The sequence below is a fragment of the Etheostoma cragini genome, chromosome 8 (genome assembly GCF_013103735.1).
Source record: "Etheostoma cragini isolate CJK2018 chromosome 8, CSU_Ecrag_1.0, whole genome shotgun sequence".
Classification (NCBI taxonomy): domain Eukaryota; kingdom Metazoa; phylum Chordata; class Actinopteri; order Perciformes; family Percidae; genus Etheostoma; species Etheostoma cragini.
Window position 1 is genome coordinate 6,904,991 of NC_048414.1, and position 18,808 is coordinate 6,923,798.

General features: G+C 42.6%; 1 protein-coding gene across 1 annotated transcript in view; it reads left to right on the top strand.

Moving 5' to 3' along the window:
• Window positions 1-18,808, top strand: part of LOC117949038 — a 46,177-nt gene that overhangs the window by 13,373 nt on the left and 13,996 nt on the right. The gene's annotated exons all lie outside the window — the stretch shown is intronic.

An 18,808-nucleotide genomic window follows, 5' to 3' on the forward strand; every position in this document is an offset into this window, starting at 1 on the left:
AGGAAATCAAGGAGGGGGGGACTTTTCCTGCTGAAGATTTCCCACTGTGGTCAAAAAACATAGGGGGGAAACTTTGTGTTTCCCACTGTGACCGAGTGGCTACTCGCTCCGAAGCTAATTGATGTCACTCTCTCACTTCTCCCTCGCTCTATCACACGCACACACAAACACACACACACAGACTCGACGCACACACCAGCGCACAAGTATAAACGTCAGGCCACTTACGTTATTTGCTCTATAAAGAGTGTATATATTTGTTATTTATTTTTTCTTTAGTGCTTAACAACATTTTTATTTTGCCCAGTTGTGGCCTTTTGAGGGGCAATAAATATCAAAAGTTCCAAAACATCTATTGTGTTCTTTGTATCGATCCACTAGACATAATATCTACGTAGATGGCATTTGATTGGAGGCTAGTCTTTCATAACAATATTCATATTTATCATAAATAATTGAATTAAGTTCCGTTATGGAGGGGGAGAGGAGAGGTCACATTTGAACATTTAAAATTGACTTGAAAGTAACGCATTAGTTACTTTCTGAAGTAACTTGTTACTTTTATCATTTGTAACATAGTACCTAATTTAGTTACTTTTTAAAAGTAACTTGCCCAACACTGGTCACATATCCCAAAAAGTAAACCCGTAAGCTACATTGAACTCATAGATGTCGCCTTGGGCTCCTAAGCATGCGTCAAAACCGCCGCCATCCTGGAACAGCGCTCTGAAGCCTTCTTGCATTCAGATCACCACTGTAGATGTTGGACTTTTGTGCTGCTTATTGATTTTCAAACAAAAGAAAAACAGCATGAGATAACATTAGATAACACATTTCACAGGTGAGAATGTGTTTTATAATATACAGTATATATGCCGTCTTCGACTTGCAATCTGAGCTCTGAGAGTTCTGTGGCCGGCGGCAGCGTCTCTTACCCTGGGCAGGAACACAGCTTCGCCTCGGTGCTGCACCAGTCTCCGCTCATCCAGATGGGACCGGCCAAAGACAGAGTGGAGATCGGGAGGACGACCTGTACTTCGATCCGCGGAAAGTGCCACTGCGTTTGCCGGCGCCCAGCGGACGTATAGAAGCCACAGCGGGGCAGCAGAGTCCGTCTGCGGTGCAGGATCTGGAGGTCGCAGCCCACTTCCTGGGAGCCGAAACCGACACCACGTAGTTGGATGCCCATGCCTTACTGCTGGGCCCGCTGGAGGGAAGGAAAGCCCGGGAGAACAAGGACAGAGCAGAGCAGACTGTCACAGTCCACTGAAATTTAAATCACAGGTTTCCTAAAGGGAGTCCGGCAGGACTCGGACAGTGGATAACAAAACACGACTTTTAGTCTCGTTAAATAAATAAATACATGCAGAAATAAATTAATAATGAATTTGAAGCAGAAGCTCTTAGTTCAGAAGGGTGAAGTTTCCGTTTGGACTCAGATCTGTGAACTAATTGTAATAAGTATTCTTTGTTTTAACACATTAATTAGTCTCTTTGTTTAAAAAAAAACTAGAAAATTGCATGAGATTTTGACAATTTGTAGTGATATTATTTCTGTTAGACCTTTGCCTACATTGACGTGGATGCATTGAGGAGTGGCTCCCCTGTGCCAAGATGGCGGCTCTATTGATGCATTTGTTCCAATGAACAGCAGTAGCCAGGGCGACATCTAGGTATATATACATCTATGCATTGAACTGAATTGGTGCCATTTTAGGATCCCGTTTCCAGTTATGGCACTGAGGATCTAATCATATATCACACTTGTTTTTCTGCAGCAGATGTGTGTTTTCTGACAGCTTGTTTTTCTCACCCGTTCCTTGATTTGTGACAGGAGCCGAAACTCACCCCTTTCATGCTGTACAGACAGAACAGCCCCCACAGACAGAGGAAGGAGTTTGGTCTGTCCAATGATGTCAGTGTTTGGAGAGGATCAGTGTGTTGGTGGTGGGGGTTAGATGAATCTGTCGGAGGGAAAGAGAAGAGTATGGGTGGGGGAGGTAACAAGAGATCCCCCACAGAGATGCTAAACTCCATAAAAGAGAAGGAAAAGGACTCTTTACAAGGATGAAGAAAAACGTTCCACTTTTAATCTCTGTGCAAACTAAAAATAACCTCCCCTCTCTGTCGACTGCCCACTGGGGCAAGCTTGTTAAAAAAATCTGTCTCCAAAGAGAAAGAGAGTCAAAGTACAGCGGAGTACCAAACAAAAAAGCAGAGTGAAAATAAGGAGGGATTAAGATGGAAAATGTGAGAGGGAAGAAAGGCAAAGAAAGAAGAGTGCTGGGAAAGAAGTGGGACGATGAATCTCCAGGAGAGTGAGAATGAGTTCATGAAGCCTTAGAGATTTCTGAGTGGATCAGACTACTATGTTGTCAACTGTTTCCTCTCACTACGCCAGTCAGCCAGCCGGACTCAGTGTAATGCCATTACACATCTATTTGGCCCCAAGGCTTTTGTGAGTCTTGGTGCAGCAATAAAAGCACCCAGTGCTTGGAAATGTGGAATAACAGACAACCTTTTACGGGGCCCGGTGGCATGGCCCTTCTCTGAGAGGTTCACCTCACAAGCAGTGAATCACACATCCCATAGTCACCCATTCTTCAAATGCTTCACTCACTTTCCAGTCTCAGCTTCTGACTCACAACTTGCTACTGTACCAGTTCAGCCAGCCACCCAGACCGATGTGTCATCCTCATCTCTGTTACTGTTGCGCTGTTCTTTTTCCCCTGACTTCCAGGAAAATGAATGGAACAGTTGAGTCTTGGTTTGTTTGACTGGGACTTGGTGATTTGCACCAAAGACTCATGAGAAGCATCTTACAAAAAGAGTTTCTTAAAATACTAGACTCTGTCTCTGTGATGTTAAGATCCTCCATCGGAAACTAAAATAATTTTTGGCTTTATTCACTAACATACATCTGTAAAAGGGAGACTCCTCTAGACTACACACACCAAAGCTTTGGTCTTTCTGAACAGTTTGGAACCAAACAGCCACAGTTATGACCAGATGGCTTCACTGTACTCCTCACATGGTGAATCTCTTGTAACTCGCAGCACCTCTGACCTAAAACCCAGACTCTCAGCTACTTTGATTTTAAATTCCACCTTAAGTATTGGGGCTAGTGAAGACTTCCCATCATCCTTACCACAGCCTCAGTTTCCTTTCTTTTCATACATACACTCACACTGCAGTTGCCAGCATTCACATATTGTTTATTTTTCCCATCATAGCTGATGGACGACATACAAAGATCACACAAATATACTGAAGTCATAACTTATCAAAGTGCCTTTTTACTACTGTGATGTCATTTTTTCCACTTAAAAGCAGAGGCGCTAACCCCCTACTACCATTACCTTTTTCTTTTTTTTTAACAATGCAACATCAGCTGGGCGTCTATGGGGAAATTGCATCACTGAGATTAATCAAGCAGCAGAAGTCTGAGTGAAATGAAACGGCACAGAACTAGCTAACCCTTTGACCAACTCAAAGCCATTCATAAATTTCTCCTAAGAGCCCAAGACCTGGTGATGTGTAGTCATGACCACACACACACACACACACACACACACACACACACCACACTGCTGTCCTCACACGTCTTACTGCTGCTTTGAGGGAATAGTGGTCACTTATCTTACCATAGAAAGAAACGTATTTCCAGTGTTAAAAAAGATAGCATGTTCTTTTTATCTTCACAATAAGTTTTACTGGCCCTTACAAACACCACAACAGAGATATGGGTTTTCCCTTTCTAAAGATTGCCAATGCTTTTAACAAAACATTTATGACCTTATATTTCATTTTAACTGCCCTCTACTCCTATGTGCATGCATGATGGCGAGTTGGATAAGGGATAGAGAGAATCTACTCTTCAAAATGCCAGCCAGATGGGAACATTGTTCATTTGTTATACTTTTCCTGGAACTGTTGCATACATGTACTTCTCCACATAGTTTTAGTGCATGAGCTTTAAATGCGTCTTTTTGTGTGAAAACAAAAAGAAGTTGATGTAATTCTTAGTCAGATGAAGAAGACATGCTATGGGAAACCTACATTTATGTTACGTCTGTGATGTGCTATGCTTACGTGCAAAAGCAGGCTTAACCAATGCACATTCACAGATAGAACTAGACAGCTTTCAGTGAGTGGAAACAGAACACGAAAATAGGATCAAAGACATGGAAAGTAATTACATTTTACATCTGAACAGCCCCTATTTATTTATTTTTTACAGATAATCTTACAGATTCAAATATTTAGACATATTTCTTAAATTGTGCACACAAATTGTATTTCTGACTGCATCTTTGATTAAGATCAGGGTGTGTTTTGGTGACCAGTGGTCCTCACATGGGCCCTACAGACCCAGTAGCCCTAGATTAATGGCTTTCCTGCTGCCCTAGAGATTCAAGCTGTGCCAACACAAATGGTTGGGCACGCGATGCTGGCATGACAAATTGAAGCGAGAGCAAAAGGGCAAAAGACAGACCGCAGCCCAGACTGGCAGTTTTTCTACTGGAGCTGCATGAAGGCAGCATAGGACCACAATGCTAAGCTGAGAGGTCAAAGGTGCAGGGTTGCAGACCCTAGCTTGTCCCTCTGTCTCAGCCCTTTAATGGACTGTGACAAAGCAAAGCTTCTGATCCCAACAACGTGGCCAAATGGTTTATTCATTAGAGCTGCTCATGGGTGCAACACTAGCACATATTGTGCATACAGAGGTTGACACATAAGTTACAGTATGCTATCCTTACGTCGGCTTGTGCACATAGAATTGCTTTCATGTTATGTGCAAAGGTCTGAAAGCTGGAAAACTGTACAGTACACTTACTGTAGTCGATTGCTTTCTGTTATTGTTTGTGAGTTTACAAGCTGTCAGAAATGTGAAATATAACACTATGCAGTGAAACATAAACAGTGAGAAACATAAACTTACTAAGTGCATCTTTCACTTTTGTATATCACAGTCCCTGATTTATCCTAATTTCTGATTTCAAAAACTATTTATTCTGGTCATATTTAATGATGTAGTGACTCATTGTATACTGTTTCTGACTCAAGCATTGGCAATTGTCAACACAGTTCAACAGTTCAGTGCTTGCTTAATGTTTTCCAAGTGTTGATTTTGTAACAGTCTGATATGGTATCACAGTCTTGTAGTTTTACCTGTCGTTTAAAGTCAATTTGCTTAATCAAAGTGGACTAACAGACTCTGTAAGTCATTACTCATTCTCAGATTAGATTGTCCTGAAATGCATGTGGATGGAGACCTATGCTCACACACACATACACACAAACACATTTGAGGGAATGGATGCTTATGTCAAGGTCAAGAGGGGATCGTTGGTGGTTGTTTATACAGAAAGCGTGAGGAAGCAGAGTAACTGTGAGAACCTGAGTCTGGAACGCTCTGGGTTTCTTGTCTTTCTCGGTCACTGAAGAGCAAAGCGTTTGAGCAGATCTAGATGTGCAGCAGCTGTAAAAATAGGAAGGAGAGGGAACGTATGATTCATGTGATGGACGAGGGGATGACTACAGCTTGCATACTGTTTTGATGCACCATGAAGAGGGACCAAATGATGTGCCAAAGGCAGGTCTTATCAGCCGGCTCCCACGGTGACTCAGAGAGATCTAGCATAGGAAAGACCAGTTTGATAAGGGGACAGCTGTTACCAAAGACATGCTGAAGAAACTACAATTACAGTCCCAGTGATTTTCTTTTCCTGGTGAATAATGCACTCATATAATTTTTGCTAGTAGTGTGTTTAAGGCTAGTTAAAAAAGTTTGTAAACGCTCACTAATATCCAGAGGATTTCTTAATCTTCTGCCTTGAGGCTGCTTCACTTAACCACTCTTATGTCAGACGCACTTTTGTGCTTTCAGTTTTTTTTGGGCCTCTGGTGAAGCATCGTCTGACGTACTTGGAATAAATCAAACTTATTCATCCTATGTCCTCTCAAAAAAATCAACATATCACAAGAGGGAATAATTTATGTTATCTTTGTCAATTGTACATAAATACTACTATTAAGTACGCCTGAGATGGTATATTTTCCATAAGTAGCCTACACAGCATTCCCTTTGGGTTCGCTCTTTGGCTTGGCCCAGCCGTCTGTCTCACACACAGGCATGTGAAGCCAGGGAGTTTGGGCATGGATGAAGTACAGAAGCCACTTTCTCTATACCGGCTTCCAGCCCTGGTCTCCAGTGAGCCTGAGCAGGTCTGAGGGGAACAACGTGAGCTCTGCCAGGGGCTTTGGTTTGTTCCTCAGCCTACAGTAAGCCACTGACCAATAATAAGGCCTTCTGTTCAACACGGCAAAGGCAATGGGGAGAGTGGAAAAGAATTTACTGTAGAACGGGTTGACTGAGTTTTTTGATATCCCAGAGACTAGTCCTGTAAACACAGGTTTGGTTCCATTAGATACTCTTCAATGCCTTCATAGAGCTCAATAAGAAATGTTATTTCTGACAGGCTGTAGTGATTCAGACTTGGGGAGAGTTGAGCATCTCCATGTACCCTCTCATCAGTTGTTTACTAAGAAAATTAAGCAGTATCCTGCAGAAGTCTGTTTTTCTGGTTGAATCAATGGTTGTCCACATTGGTCGTGATCCTGCTGAATCAGTGGACATGTTGTCTCAGTGATGCTGTCCTGTCCAGCATGGATAAGATAAATACTGGTGTTTAGCAATGTCGGGACAGCAGGGACTGGATCAGTACTGGTTCTGTTTAAGCCACCATGGGTCCATGCTACACACTCTCTGTGGCTGTATGAATGGCTTCTTGCAGTGGCTGTACAGAGCGTCATTCTTCTCACCCTCATCTGAGTCTGACATCCGAGGGGGAAGCCCAGGGAGCCGGCAGGCCAAATGTTTTTCTATCCCCCTGGTAGGAATGGACGTATCAGGTGCTGTTTTAATGCGTTTCAAGTAGAAAAACAAGGCAGTGTCCTATGACCGAAGGTAGAAACGACAAGGACAGTAGTGAAAACAGACTGTGGCTCTGGCCGTTTGCCCTCCCTTTGCAGCATGCAGGGGTTAAAAGCGAAAACATCCAGTCCAGTGACAGACTCATCATTAATGCTCTGGGTTTGTTTGTCTTCAGAGTTATTTGCCCTCTTTGCCATTTCCCCAAGAATCTTAAATACCCCTGCCTCCTTGGCCCTCATTGGGTCCCTGCTAAAATAGTCTCACTTAGTGGGGGTCCACTATCCCCCAGCTCCTGCCCCACCCACTGTTGCCAGGTCTAGATGGGACAAAGTGAGCATTCCAGGAATAGCAACACAATTCTAACGTCCCAAACCCACCTTCCGGATTCTTATACTGTAACAGTTTTTCCACAGGACACTACAGGACTCATTTACCTATGAAGCATCTCTATAACTCCTTTGCTTACATGGCTTCAAGTAGTCATGACCCTTGCTACTCACTTTTCCTTTTAATGGAACAAGACAGATGCCAAAGGTGTGGTTCTGCCAAACAGACGGACATCGTACAAACACTTGACACAAGCACATTTCACCTCCCCAATCTGGTGGCAGCACTGACACAGCTTATCTGTCAAGCACCCCTGAAAAGAGGGAATGAGCGTCTAGTTGATCTCAATGCCTCAGAAAAGGGAATATTTGTGAATTTTAAAGTAAAGCCATCCTGAGGCTTGTAGGGGAGAAGCAGGGAGGAGCATCGGGAAGAGGATGAATAGGGTCCTGTGCTCAGCCCCTGGGTGGACTGAACCCCTCTGTTTGCACTTTTTTCGGCCTTGGCACACAGGCTGCCTGTGAGGAGCGGGTCGGAAGCAGGAAGTGGTTGTGTAAGGCGATCTGCAGATGCAGCACAGAGCCCCTTTTTAATGGCAGACCCCTTGGTCCCACTCTGCACAGCGACACATCAGGTAGTCCTCCTGCTGCAGCCACAGCAAGACACTGGCCACACCCACATGGGACCGCTAGGCAGAGACAGGGGAGAGATGAGAGGAAAAGAAAGGACAGGGGAGGATAAAAATTTGGAATAATGCGGATAGGGGATGGAGAGCAAGGGAAACTACTGTGTGGGCCTCTGCTACTCTAGTCACTGATCAGATAGGAATAATATGGTTACCAGAGTCCTGCTGAGGTTATTGCCAAAATTTGACATGGCTTTATGATTTATATCCATGTAATCTTCTATTACTGCAAAACAAGGTATGATGACAATGATAATGCGGTTATTTTACTGAAATCATAGACGGTAGATCAAGCTACAGGTGAAAAGCAGGTTCTATTTTCATGGCACATATTGGAGAAACCAGTTGATTTGTAGCTGTCACAGAAAAGCTGCTGTATTATCCCATCCTGGACCTGAAGTAGATTGGCAGTCAGCACTCAAAGCCCCGGGAGCTGGAATCTGTCTCCTCTCTGCTTGACTCCCTTTCCTCTTCCTTACATCTCCCCCTCTTTTGGGCTTTTGGATTTCCCATGCGACCTAATTGTTGTAGGTGAATTGCTGAATTCTGTTAGATGTGATTTCAGATCCTGTAACTGCCCAAGGTCAACCGTCCCCCCCCCCCCCCCCCCCCCCTCCCCCGCTTGGTATTTATAGATAGTTTTTGCAGCTGCAAATAAAAAGGGCCTCACTCCCAAATGTGGCCCATTGACAAAACACTTAGTTTAAACACTGAGCAGGAATACAAGGCACCCCAACTAGTCCATCACTTTCCCCTTCATTTTGCTTTAATTGTCCTGGCTATTTCCAAACCATTACCATAAAGTGGTTTTGTGCAGGATGCATACCACCTCATCTCCTGCAGTGCTAAATAAACGAACACAGTAAAAGGATAAAGTTAGAATCCTGCTGAAATTTCACTAAATGACAGCTCAACTGAGCGTCACATGGTATGAATGAGGCTTTTGTATAAACAGGATTCATTGTTATTGTTTCCAAGCTCTACTTTAGGTGCAACTAAGCTGCTGAAGTGGACTAAAGTGTCAGGCCTCCAAAATAGAAATAATTCTTTAATGGTGTTTGTTCGGGCAGGGCAGCTTTTTTGTGCGAGTATTTATTCTAGTAATGTAGAATGTATTATTGAAACCGAGTTTGCGGCTTGTATTATTGTGACATAGATTAAAGTGCGATAAAGAGAGCTGGTTCAGATCTCTGGCAGATCATTTAGCTCCAGTGAGCCTTTGAAGGTCTCTGCAAGCCATAGAAAATTTTAAGATCCGAGACACAACATAGAGGAACATAGACACAGACAGAATCCGGAATCCCTGTCCCACCATAACGCTAATAAAAATAAACAGCTGTGCTTCCCAGACACCAAAGTCCTGCTGTTGTGTCACTATGTATATTTTTAATACCATGTCATGCATCGACACGGGCTACTTAGGAAAGCCTGAGTCGTAATTGGGTCATTTGGACATTTCCTTGCACTATTTAAAGGGAGGCAAGGCAGGGTGAATTTGGAAAATGCTGGTACTGACTCACGCTCACTGTGCCTGGAATTCCCTTTTTACCGTTGGCCAGGGGACTACTGATATTGGCAGTGGTGCAAAGTGGACCAAAAAATAACAAAGGGGAGAAAAATATTACTCAAATGTTTTGTTTTCCTTTTTCCACCCTTTCTTCCCACATGTACTGGAATGGTGCTGGAGAAGGAAACTGCCTGAGCTCTGCCCAAATCACTTAACTCCAAATAACCTCCGCTCGTGATCTTATTCTTTGAGTTAGCTGTGTTGCTTCTAGCATTACTCCATAACTGTCAATCATGTGCTTACTTCGCGAAGGTTCATCCTAAATCGTCTACAAATGTTTTTATATCCTCCCAGCGCCAACCCCCCCAGCCACTCAGTTTCTGTGACCTAATGCCAAACTGAAGAGATTTGCTTTCATGCATGTGGGTTGGAGAGAGAAAGAAAGGAAACGCAGGGTGAGACACTTAAGAAGGTGTTACTGATAATGGTTTTCTTTTTCTTTTCTCAGCCCCCCACCGTCATGGTTTTATTTTTAAGTTGTTTCTCTCAGCATACTTCACATATTACCTGGTGCCAAGTCTGTAGGAAATAATTTACTTCCTGTCACCAGTGTGCTCTCTCTTTGATTTAAATGTCTGTGTGTCAGCCTGTGACACCAGCAAGACAGCATTACATTTGACTGAAACACTTTGATTTATCTGCTGGGCTTAGAAAAGTAACATTATACCTACCACTCTTTAAAAAAAAAAAAAACACTACCGAACTGCATGTCTGTCACACAATGCACTCTACGCTGAAATTATAGATGAAAGGCCGCGTAAATACTGCACAACCGCACTCCCAGAGATGCACATACATACAATTATACTCAATTAAGTGTGCAAATGTACTCACACGCACTCATTGCGTTTGTTTATAACCTGAGACGCTCTCCTTCTCTCCTAATTGCAAACATGCATTTTGACTAAAGGTTAATTTACAAATTATGCTTTTGCACTGTATATTCGCCGGCTCTGTAGTCTCACAGGGAATCCGGTATTTCATGAGAATTAGCTTGTTTCATTTGGCATTGATATTTGGAGCATTTGTGTAGCCCATTTTCCCAAGGTTTAAGGAAAACCCCTTTCACAGTCACGTGTTGGAACTTGACTGTCTGTTGCCTTGTCTGGAGAAGTAAGCAAAGGAACAATCCTCCCTCTAAGTTGTACAAGCAAAGGTCTTACCTGAAGGTGAACGGTTAGGAGTGTGGCCTGCATGTACTCCAAAATAACAGTCACTGCCGGGCCAAAGAGCCTATCACTGTTATTCTTCCATACTTGTCACAAAAAATATTCAGCACAAGTTAATGTGTGTGGAGACTCTTCAGCCATAAAACGCTCGGAGTCACAGCTGTGTACATGAGAAACAAATCAAGCCAGGCTGTCAGATTTATTTGAACAAGATTAAACTTTAAACATTCACCGGCTTCTTTTTTAGGTACACCTGTTGTACAACTGCTCGTTAAATATTTATAGGTCCCATGACATGGTGCTCTTTGGATGCTTTTATTTAGACCTTACTGGTCCCCTAACACCATATCGGAAGTCTCTTTTTCAAAATTCAGCCTTGGTGCAGAATTACAGCCACTAGAGCCAGTCCCACGATGAGCTTTCCTTAGGATGTGCCATTTCTTTTGAGGAGGAGTGAGGGGGGAGGCAAGGTGGAGGCTGGGTGTGTGGCCTTGACCAACTGCCACTTTACTTGTTTGAAAGCCATGATGTTTCTCTCTCATGGGTGGGCCAAATTCTCTGGGTGGGCAAAGCAGAAAAAGGGGAGGTAACCTTGCCCCTTATGACCTCATAAAGAGCAAGATTCCAGATCAGCCCATCTGAGCTTTAATTTTCTCCAAGGCAGAGCAGGACACCCAGGGCTCAGTTTACACATATTGTCTAGCCCCTGGGGGACCACAAGCAGGCTGAGGTAACGCACATTAATGTTAAAAAAACTCAAAGGGAAATGTTTATGCCATTGGACCTTCAATCAACCAATCACGTGGCAGCACCTCAATGCATTTAGGCTTATAGACATGGTCTAGATTATCTGCCGAAGTTCAAACTGAACATCAGAATGGGGAAGAAAGGCAACTTGAGTGACTTTGAAAGAAGCATGGTTGTTGGTGCCAGAGTGGATGGATTGAGTATTTCAAAAACTGTTCACCCACTGGGATTTTTATTCTAGGGTTTACAGAGAATGGTCTGAATAAGAGGAAATGTCCAGTGAGTGGATAGTAAGTTTTAGCTCATAGCAAGGCCACAGTAACACAAATAACACTTATTGCAACCATGGTAGGTAGAAAACTATATCTGAAAGTGATCTACAGTAGCAGAAGGTCTCTACAATTGGCACTGGCTCTCCAAAATTGGACAATAGGAGATTGAAAAAAATTTTTCCAGGTCTGATGAGACTTGATTTCAACTGAGACATTCAGATGTTAGGATCAGGATTTGGCGTAAACAACATTAAACCATGAATCTGTGCTATCTGTCAAAATGGAATAAAATGTCTGTTGAATCTATGCCACTCAGAATGAAGGCAGTTTTGAAGGCAAAAGGGGGCGAACCCCAGCTCTAACAGGGTGTACCTAATAAGTGTTGGTCTGTACTGTACTGGTAACTTACTTATGTACCACACGCTTCAAAGTCTACATGCTGATAGATTTGTATGTTGTTCTTTTGCAGGAGAATATAGAATTTCCTAACTGTTCTTAACATAACTGTGAAGCATCAGCTTTACACCACCTTTAAAAGTCATTATCAAACTTTTGTGACACTGCACCCTGTTATGCTGTTGAAATAGGAGCATGTGTACTTTTGGATAATGGTTTTGCCATGTATGCATTACGTGTGAGGATAAAGAAGCTTTGGTCAAAACATTTGGGGTTAAGGACAAGAGGACACAGTTATCTACCGCTCAACCTGCCCTTGCATGTTTGTCTTAGGTTCCTTTTTTCAGGGGAGAGAGGGCAACGGTTAGTAAGAAAAGGTTGAGTCCCTTGGGGCCACTAACACAGCTTGTAACTCTGCCTCTGCGGGCCCACTCTCTTCTCTGGACTTTCACCTGTGTGGTAGTGGGCCCAAATTCCTCTCACTGCCTCTGGCTTCCTGGTGGTAGAGGATATGTGAATGTTAATGGGGCAAAATATGCAGTTCCTACATAAATAAAGGGCTTCCTCTGTAATATGTTTCTAAATTGATCAATGGGATCCTCTTAAGCAACGCTGGTAAAAATAACTAAATGATTAGAAAACTGTGGAACGACAATACCTTGGTTATTATATTAGATAGATACACAATTCATACAGTATATAAAGCTACATGTTATTGTAGCTCCTCTGTACGCGTGTGCCTGAGCTGCTTGCATCTGCCTGAGGGGATTTGCACACGTCTTGTGTTGAAAAAATGAAGATGAGGGAAAACTTTATAATAATGTTTGTCTTTATAAGGATGTGTTTTATTTGCAGCCGTTACATACTGTATATAAAATATCATATGAGGTTTTCTTGGCACATCTGAATGATATATAACATATTTCAAAGATATTATTATATATTTGATATATATTATATATTGGATACATTCGAATGGTAAAATTGATTATTTCACTTTTTTATCAGTTGTTTTGTGTTGGTTTGTTTCTCTTTACTATTTTGAGAACTATTACATCTAAAGATTTATGATTTCCTTTTAGTGTGTGGTAGAAACCGTAGAAGTCAAGACGGCCATATTTCATCCTTCACCTCTTGTTTATGTGTGTGGGGGGTCCATCCACCACATCCAGATTCAATATTTTTCAGGGGCCAGCTTAGAATGGGACACTCCGCGGATTACCTTTTACCTGGGATTAATTACTATGAGTTCAGTACATCTCTTAATGTGTGTGGCTTGGTAAAAATAATATTGATTGAGTGTCCTTTACCTTCTAAATATAAAAATATTTGTAGCCAGTACAGGTTAGCTTTTTAAGAGCCAATCTTCTTAGTATGTGCTATAATGTTGTCTCCCTGTTAACCCATTAAAATGCTAGAGTGTACACATAACTGCAATAATTAAGTTTGAGGTTACAGAAGATTGTCATTACTGAATCCATGTCCCATTCCATCTAAAAGTTTCTTTTACATTTAATAAAACTTTGTTGATTTTGAGAGGCAACCAAATACTTTGGCCCGGCCAGAAGAAGGGACAAGCAAATATTGATACGCTGAAAAAAGGAATGGAGAAGGAATAAAACTCAAAAGTAGGATTTTTTCCATTAAGGATAAAGTTATTACGGTATATGTGGAAGTCAGGAAAGCTTGCCCTTTCATTAATATCCTGTTCTACTCAGTCATGTTTTAAAATCCATCACTAACTTTACCTGTTTCTTTCACTAACACACACTTAATATTCCATTGGCATGCAGAAATAAGGGAAATTGTGTCAAAAGAGGAAAAAGTAACCTTAAAGTACTCTAAAACTAAGATGCCATCATGTTTGTGGAATGCTGTGGTTAACAATATGGAAACGGACTGAGTCCATAACCCAGTGGTTAGAAAAAAATAAAAAAAAGACAAAACTCGTCTCAAAAAGAGGAAAAACTTGGGAGGGGGTAAGGGGAGCCTCTGGAATTACACACCAAAAAACCTTAGACACAAACACACACATACCCACACACACACACACACACACACACACACACACACACTTGCATGCACACAGACACATACTGAGACATTCAGACTCAAACCACATACATACACTCCTTCCATCCTCCCTACTGTGCAGCTAACCACATTGGGTTATGGGTGGGGTTATGGGTGGTGGAGGTAGTGAGGCACGCGTATAAGCCTCCTTCAGTACTGTCTTCCCAGTTTCATTTGAAGTGTTTGAACATTGGTTTCTTCGGCATCTTCCAGATATTCCACAGGCCTCTGACAAATCATCGCCAGCATGGAGCAAGACACATGACTCATTAATTATCTCTAAGTTATAAATTGAGAAATTAAATTTTGTAAACTACTGACAGACCACTACTGTTCACACTTCCACATCCAGAGCCTTTATATAATGCTGGGCTCTCCTCACATTGCTGACATATCTTTCCTCCTACTCTGCCTTTGAATGGACATAGGCTCAGGGATCTTAAAGGCAAATTGCTTGCATAATGGATGTTTCCAAAAATACAGAAGAGTAGGCAGGCGCGCTGACCGAGGTTTTGGCAGCGCGCCCCAGCATGGGCCTGGGCCAGCCAGTCTCGCTGAGCATTTCCTATGCTGGAACAGTCATGCTGGGAAAGGTGTTAGGAGAGCAGTCAGACAGCTTTTATTCTGCCGGCTGATCCTCCTCCCACCTGCCTCGGTGCCTTGCTGTATTCCTTTGATTAAACAGCCGAGTCGGATGCTCAGCACACTGAATACCCCCAACCCTCAACCCCCTCTTCACTTCCTGTTACTTATGCCTTGGTATAATTTTCCCACTCTTTAATGGCATTCCCTTCTAATGTCCCTTCCCTTCAAGATTACTCTTTCTCCTCTCCACCACCTCTGATCTCATCACCCCTCATCATCATCATCATCATCTGTCTTTTCTCTCTCAGAGGTCTCTGAGACTACTGTGTGGTGATATTTCAGAGAGCAAGCATCTGGAAAAGCTGAACAAGTTGGGAAATTCCTTCTAATGCCAGTTATTGATTTACATTATTATAAAGGGGGCCATTGTTTCTAGAAGTGGATTGCTTGGCCTGCTGCTGCCCTTCTCTTGTCTCTAATAATGCTTTGTGTCTCTAGAGAGTCTTGTTTTCTGATCTAACTACTTTGTGTGGTATGTTACAAATTGCTGCAATGTTAAGATTGCCTGTCTCAGTAGCTATGCTCTGCTTTTACCATTTCTTTTAGCCACCTTTGGGTGCTCTCCTGTTACAGAACACACATCAACAGAAATGTTGAATAGCTTAGGAAAAGAGATGCTGAGATTTTAGTCTTGTCCCCCTCCACTCGAAAATTTGTTTTTCTTTTGCTTCTGTCACTTAAAATGTCTGACCACCCACTTGTATCTGTGTAAGGTTTGTCACTAGAGAGGTGTTTTCACATTCTTCTGCTGAAGGGAGAGATGTCTATGCACCTCACTTAAATCTGAGATTCAAACATTTCACGGGCAAGTTTGATTAGTAACCTCACTAATTCATAAACCAATTGCTGTTTAATATGCTGAGTTAAGCAAGGAAACTTGAAACAACCGCATAGCAGACTGTCAGTCCGAGCGAAAAGTCGCTGTCAGCCAATAACAGTTACAAGCTACCAAAAAAGTCAAATATGCTTACTACAGTTACCATTCTAATGTCTAATGCTATTTGCCAGTTTTGGTGCTCAATAAACTGAGTCTGGACTGACCCCAGAGCTCGCTCCCTGCCCATAGAGCTACGCGAACAGGCGACCAGAGCTGGAGATGGCTATCCACCAGCGAGGCTCCACAAGATGGCTGCCCTGCAGCCTCCTTTCAGAAATTTGTAAAGACGCTCAAACATGTAGGCCTATAGGTGAATCTCTCTGATGTTTCTAGCCATCTTGATGTGCCATCAACTTGTGCTGCTGAGATGGGTTTGGCAATGTGAGACTACTGCTAGAATGTAATCACTAAACAAGCCTCTACCGAGCATGAGTAGCGGTGGTGGCCGGGGCGAGGTCAGATCCAGAGTCTCTCAATGAGGGAGAATAGAGGGAGAGTAGATGTGTTTCCAGTCCCTTTTGCAAAAGCAATTATAGCTTAAGGCACTAATGTGATGAGTCAACAGAGACTGTCACAGTGCTACCAGAATATTTTTACTCAAGCCAACACTACATACATCCTGCACCAAAATTACAGGGAAAAGACTTTCAGGAAATTGAGTTTTGATTGAGGCACCTTCTACCCTCTCCCTCATCTTTGAGAGAAACTAAGACATGCCCTTGTGCAAGTAATGAAACAAACTTTCTTCAGTTCTGATCTAGTTAGGCACTCCCACACACACAAAAACACATTTACCTATACCACAAACACGCCAGTTCTTTAACACTCAGCAGTCTCAAGCATCAGGGTGGTGTTGTGGTAAAGCCATATGGGGCGCCATTGCCTGAGAAACTTGGTCATTTGACAAGAGGCCTTAAGGGGACATACACACACACACTCACACACACACACACACACACACACACACACACACACACACACACACACTCAGCCTTAATTGACTTGTAAAACTCCACTAAAACACACTTTTATGGAACAAATTTAGTCCAGTCACACAGGATTTGGTATCAACTTGTGCCCAGCTTGCAGTTCTGTCACCACCACACTCTTCTTTATACCCAGTCCAAAAGCAATTTTATACATTTCAAGATAAAACTGAATATGCTGCGCCAAAGACGCCACCAAATTGGCAGATTAATATGTGTAAAGTCTTTGTTTGAAGTCATTCTAGTTTGTGTTGAGGACATTGGTGCAAGAGAAGACGTATTGGGTTGCTCAGGGCTGTAGGGGAAGTGGACAAGTCATTTGTTAGGATATTAATAACGCTCTACTCTTTGTGAACTGACAGCTCAGGGTTTGGTGCTACTTCTGTAAGGCACCTGTGATCCTCATACTGCTCGTTTTGTTGCTGAAGGCATTCATCTTCAGCTTGAAACCTCAACCTCAGTCTGGGCAAATACAAATGGGGCTATGATATATGATTGTGACTGTTGACCAAGCACTTCCTGGTGGAGAGGCTGGCAGGGACATTCACACCAGTTTCCCCTCTGGTGGCAGAGAGGGAGCTGCAGACACTGGCTTTCAGATTCTGTGGAGGTGTAGAGGGGATGTGATTTTTCACAACCAGGCCTAAACTCAGCCAGGTCTCAGCCTCAAGACTCCCTCCCAACCTGCTAAATACCTCTAGGAGGTTTACCAGAGGATAAGACAAGGACGCACATGGCAGAAAGTGAGCCTTCTGGGTAAAAGTGGAAGGTCATCATATCTCAGGTGGTATCTTAACAAATTGGCTACTGGTCTGTGGACGTAAACATAGCCCCCAAGAAGCTATGCTATTGGCCAAGAGATCTTATCTGATTTCTGCATCCATGTTTTTCTTCTCTCTGCCTGTGAGGCTTCAACCTTATACACTGAATCAATTTACTCGTTGGGACCGCATGTCTGCAAGCCTCCAGGCTCTTTACTCCATTCCAATGAGGTTGTAAACCTTATTTAGGCTGTAAATCAGAATCAGAATACTTTGTCGGCCCCCCTCAGAGAATGAAATCAACACACCATGCAGTTTTTTACCACTAATAAGACAACAAGACATGTCCTTATGAAATGCTGTGACTTTAAATTGTGAATAGGACTATATAGACTAGAATAGGCGGTTTTACCAGGGTTCACAAAGCATTCATTTCTGTGCAGTCTGTCATCATCTCCTTGATAATCTGCACTAATGCTATGTCAAACACTCTTATCATAAACTAAAAGCTGAGATGATCAGATAGGATCTCCACAAAAGGAAGCTAGGTGTGTTGCAGAAATATTTGGAACTGTTTTATTTATGGAGCCTTCACCATAGAGCTAACTGCAGTTAAGAAATATCGCTTAATATTTTAAAAGAAAACTATGTCAGTTACCACGGGGCTACAGTTTATGTTCACTACACCTACCTAAGAGTGGATGTTTTGTTAAAGCATTGGAAGCATCAGCTTTGGGACCACATTTCACTCTCTAGATGTGGTGATCTGACAAGCTTTTTGCAGCAACGTTGCTCCCAACCCAATGGGCTTTAGCAAATGGAGAAATAAGGAAAATACACTCTCTTACGTTAATCAATGCCATAACAAAAAGCTAGCTGGAAAAGGGTAAACCAGCTAGCTGAACAAGAAAATCTCCATAGAGATTGATGAGCACTGCATTTTTGTGGACATACAGTATTTACTGCATATTTGCAGTGCGAATATAAACTCAAACACATTTGCGTCTTTAGCTTCATCACAGGACATCGAAATGATGAATCATTTATTTTGTACACTAATTTAAGATGGTAGAATTATCAGTCCCATGACGGTTAATGTGGTCAGATGCCTTCACTGATCTTAAAAATACATTGTGCAGAGAAGCAATGCATGCTAGGTGTGGAATCAGTCACCACCTGATGGTGAGGCCCAATACAAAGCTCACACGTGCCAAATTCAAACAACAATGCTGAAATATAACTACAGTTTTCAGCCCCTCCTTCTAAGAAAACCTCTCATGGACCACTTCAGCAGTGTGGATGGTCCAAATCCTCTGGCTCCATGTTCGCCTCTCCAACCTCTAGGCCACCCCTAACATTTTTTGGA